Source organism: Etheostoma spectabile, chromosome 13 (genome assembly GCF_008692095.1).
Source record: "Etheostoma spectabile isolate EspeVRDwgs_2016 chromosome 13, UIUC_Espe_1.0, whole genome shotgun sequence".
Classification (NCBI taxonomy): domain Eukaryota; kingdom Metazoa; phylum Chordata; class Actinopteri; order Perciformes; family Percidae; genus Etheostoma; species Etheostoma spectabile.
In genome coordinates this window covers 22407091-22411997 of record NC_045745.1, presented here as the reverse complement: position 1 = coordinate 22411997, position 4907 = coordinate 22407091, and the positions used below count along the sequence as shown (strand labels likewise).

Below are 4907 nucleotides of genomic sequence, written 5' to 3'. Positions count from 1 at the left end.
GAGAGAGAGAGAGAGAGAGAGAGAGAGAGAGAGAGAGAGAGAGAGAGGCGCTCATAGGGAAGATATAAGCAGGGGCAACAGATCTGGATTTGCTTGGCTGAAAACACCAAACACAACGGGATGGATTTCTGCACGACGTGAACAAGACCGAGGAACACCCGCACCACACATTAAAAAAGGTCTGCAACTTTTCCTTTTTTCAACAATTCCATGTATGCGGCTGATGCTTCAGGCTGCTTTTCATGAAATGTTTCCAAATGTTTTTAAGAGCGAGACAGAACGGGAACAGTGTTAACCTATTCCTACTGAATACAAAGAGCAATGATTCAGCAGCAACTTTATTCAGTGTATAACTACTGCCTGCAGAGCAGTCGTGAGAGACAAACACTGTTACAGACAAATAGGGAGAGATATGGAATAGAAAACAACCCGGAAATGAATTAGTAAAATGAAGGAAGAGAAAGACAATGTTCAATGAGACTTGCAGCGGGGAAGAATTCATGTATACATTCAGTCACCAACTTGGGAAATAAGCGGGCTTCCTATGTGGCTGATAAGAGAAAAGAGGGAAGGAGGGAGTAATAGAGTGAAGCAATTGTGCCCCCAGATTGAGATAAAAAGGAGGACTGCATAAAAAGTGTCTTTTAGGGCAATGAGAACAAGACCAAGGTTTGTTTGTGTTTAAAATGATGTGTGACTCACCCTGTTCATCATAATAAACACAGAGTGGCAAAGGAGCTGCACACGGACACACAATCAGTATCAAATGTATTGGCAACTGAACTCAAGGAGAGCAATTAACAGAAATGAGAACGAGGTGTAAAAATATACACTTCACCACAGGGATGAACTAGCAGACAGGCGCGTGCGCACAGACACGCACACACACACACACCAGCAAAAAAGCTCATTATTTACTCTGGCCACGGACCTAAATATCCAATGCGTTTTAACTCGTTATCTTTCTGTCAATTATAAAAAGCACTTTGCAACACCTTTAAGATCTCATCACATGTTTAGCTTTTCAAAATCCTTACTTTCATGCACTGAACATCTGAGAATCAGATAACTCAACCTACTTGAGGAGACTTTAAGTGCACTTTTTTATTTGGAGTTGTGTCTGTTATATATTGTCATACATTACTTGTATTACATTTGGATGCAGTCTTTTAAGGGACATTTGAAAGGAAATACTGGAGGAAAAAAAACTTGAGAGAAATAGATTGGTTGGCATTGTGTGGGGAAATGGGAGATGAGATGAGAGCTTCTGTTGCATATTGAAACATCACTTTCTTCATATTTTCATCATTCCAGCATATCTCTGACCCCTAAATGGGTCATTTAATCTGTGGTATTTGGGGCTGCAGAGGCAGTTTTCAGATTTAGGTCTGTTTTCAGCTGATCTGGCTCAGAATTAAAAATGTAACATGTTTAAAATGCAGGCTACTTTTATCTCCTTGCAAAGCATGTGGTAGGACTACAGCATGAGAAACGCATGCACGCAGGCACGCACGCACGCACGCCCACACCAAATGCCATGACATTTTGCCACACATGGGCTTGTCCATTATTCATGAAAGTTAAAGTGAAGCTAATAACTGAATAGACAACAGAATGTTTATCTTGGAGGTTAAGGTTTTAGTAAATATTTGCATATGCTGCATGCATGGACTGCAGAAATTCCAGTAATGGATACAGTTATTTTGTGTCACCGATCTAGATATTAAGGTTTTAATTGGAAAAAATACTATGTTAATACTAATGTTTTACGTATGAAACGAAACTGACACTTTGCTGCAACACAAACAAACAAATTTATTCACACACCTTGAGGCATATTTTCAGTTGTGTCACGACATCACATACAGCCTAGTCATCATTGCACAATTATTTGAAGGTCACAAAGTGGCTTTTCAACTCATATCATTAGCACCTACTGTATTTGATTATCCTATTAAATATTGTTGTATAGAATTGTAATGAAACTATAATATTTCTCCTTAATATAATCCTAGTCCTAGGTCAGGGGTCATCAATTACATTTTGATAGAGAATACAACCAGCATCATCATCAAGAAGGAAGAATTGAACATTAAGATGGTGTCATTCACGTGCATATTAAGTAGCCCCCTTGGTTTGTTTTGTTCTTATAATAAATCCACAGGTGCCCCAGCAGAGAGGATGGTTAGTTAATCAAAACTGGTCAAAATGGTTGTTACCTATTACACTCCCAAAAACTGCAATTGTGCTTTCAAAACAAATGTTTCAAATTAATGTTAATAGGAATCTTGCATTTTCGATTCACTACAGACCTCGCAGCTCACACCCAATTTTTCTTGACGTTTTCCTCGCAATCGTCCTTTGGGTCTGACTTTTGCAGACTAAATGGGTCGTTAAGGGGGATTATCGCTGGTGAGGCTTGGAGAATTGTATCTCTGAAAACAATAGTTTTTTCTACTGTATATTATTGAAGCTGGTTGATCATTTTCTAACACATCAAACACCTTTAGAGCATAAAACTGCAAAAGGCATGTACAGCATATGTTATAATTTAAATAAAAACAAATTTCAGGCAATCTTAAAGCCCAGTACGTACAGTATGTAAAATACACACTGCACAAAAGACATAAAATGAAACCTGTGCAAAATATACTGAGAACAAGAGCCCAGGAAATGTATGTGGACAGAACTCATAAGACAAATTGTGCCAAATATACATTGAATACTGACAGTCAGGAAGATTATAAGGAGAGGATAAGAAAATGAAGAAGGGTAAGAAACAGATTGAGTAACTGGAGCAGAGGAAGCTTCATGGCACAATGTCTCAGGAGGAGTTTTGCTGAACATACTCCGCCAGCAGAGAATGAGATAGCTTAGGGGAGTGATTTGAAGAGATTGTGCAGCTCATGAAGGAGTTTGATCAGGGCAAAGGATAGCATTAGGAGTCAAGGCTCAGTGTCTATAGATACAGGCTGGTTGTGGACTAACAATATGCTTGGGTGGGTGAAGAAGGGTGGGTGAAGAAAGCTGTGGAACTCATGAGAATAAATTCTCTCAAGGCAGCCCATATTGAAGAGTGTGCAGTAGTGATAGCCAAAAACTGTACAGAATGTATTAAAGCTCTTGACGTAGCCGAGAGGGCAATGCTGACATTGAAAAATGAATCATAAAAAAAGTCAAAGCTGAGAGTGAAATAAAAGAGCATTTTTGAAAGGACCAACTGATGAGCTTCAGACTAGCATATGCAGGGGAAACAGGAGTATGAGGAGGCTGAAAGGTAGAACAGTCCCAAAAGGGGAGATACTTTTAACATGTAAAATTGTCAATGAAAGACAATTCATGTGACGAAAGTCAAGTAATGCAACGTCGGGCTTGTGATGTCCAGTCTCAAGGAGCATGGTCATGGAAGGCTTGTATCACGTGGATGCAATGACAGCTTGGTTGTCATTACTTAGAATTCCTCAAGGAGGAGGCAGAAACTACACACTATAGCTCTAAATGTGCCGATGTGAGGCGTTGTTCATGTGGATTTTGAAAAGTAACTAATAAATAATTATAATTTGGTTATCAATTTGGTGCAGTGGTATCAACCGGGGGGGAAGCACAGGTATGGGTAACCAGTGTTTTCTCTCCTGTGGCCGAAAGAAACATAAGAATAATGGTAACAATTACCCTTCTAACCTGTAGGGGGAACAAAGAGGAAAAGTGTTTTGGTTACTACTATAAAAGGTGCTGGTTGACAAGTAGTTAAGGCTAATGTAATTCTTGGACGTGTAACGTAAGATTACAACACAGTTCAACATACTTATTTATTTTTAGCATGATTTTTTTGACCACGGTTAACAACTCTGGGCTTACCCACAAATTCATCAGTAACTGTATAGATAGATGACTAATCTAATGGTAATTTAGCTAGCTAGTATTTGTGATTACACAAAAACTAAGCTTTATGCATACGATTGCGTAATGACGTCAGAGATATGCAATTTTTTACACAATATATTGCTGTTTTTTTATCTTAATAGTCATCGCAAAATCAACCAGCCCAATAAAAATATCACGAAAGACACTCAAGAGATTGTTTGCTTTTTTTGTTAAAATATTAGTAGAAAACTACCTAAAAATGTACTGTCCATTCTTTTAGTGGTGGCTTTTTTTCAATTCAATGTTCAATTTGTTTAATAAAAGCAAATTAGCAAATTATTTCCTTTAATTTATTTTTAATTCAACAAGCAGTTCGTTGTATTTTAGCAAAATACTGAAAGTCCACTTTAATATCCATTTATTTATTGCAAGTATCGCAATATCAAGCTGATAAAACAATGTTGTTGTATGTCTTTTGAGCTGTTAAAGACAAAGTCTTCAAGCCCCAAAACAGAACACTAGGGTTAAGCAACAGCTGAAGTTAAGCCAGTATCTGGTTACAGAGACTCAAGAACAAGTGAGATTGCAGCTCGGTGGGAGAGAGATAAAAATGAGGCACAAAGGGCAGAAAAAATTAAATCCAGTCCAGCTTCAAGAGCCAGCAATTTATTCTCTCTGTCTCAGAAAAAGCATAAAACTTCTGGCCACTCTCATACCACTTATGTGGGGTGTCAGTCAGAGGTAAAAGAGAAACTTAACCAGAGAGAGAGTAGTAAAACATTGTTTTTCCTGGCGCTCCATCCATTCAAACCATTTGGAGACAAAAAATAAACTTAGATCCAACATGTCTTCCTACCTCAACCAAATGAAAAGTAAGACATTTTCAGCATTTATATAATTTTCCTCACTAGGGATGCATCATTTACCCAATTAGCCCTTGGTGTTCTCTGTATTACGCTTGGAGCTATTCCTAAGGAAAAAAAGCTACTGATTCACTTAACATAGGGGGGTGTGTGTGTGTGTGTGTGTGTGTGTGTGTGTGT

The 4907-nt window shown here is 38.2% G+C and overlaps 1 protein-coding gene across 2 annotated transcripts in view; it reads left to right on the top strand.

Annotated features, from left to right (window-relative positions):
• The first annotated feature begins 23 nt into the window (after positions 1 to 23).
• Positions 24 to 4907, top strand: part of sertm1 (serine rich and transmembrane domain containing 1) — an 18860-nt gene continuing 13976 nt past the window's right edge. For both annotated transcript variants that reach the window (XM_032533002.1, XM_032533003.1), the window contains exon 1: positions 24 to 179. The gene's annotated coding sequence lies outside the window, so the exon portion shown is untranslated. The remainder of the gene's footprint in view (positions 180 to 4907) is intronic.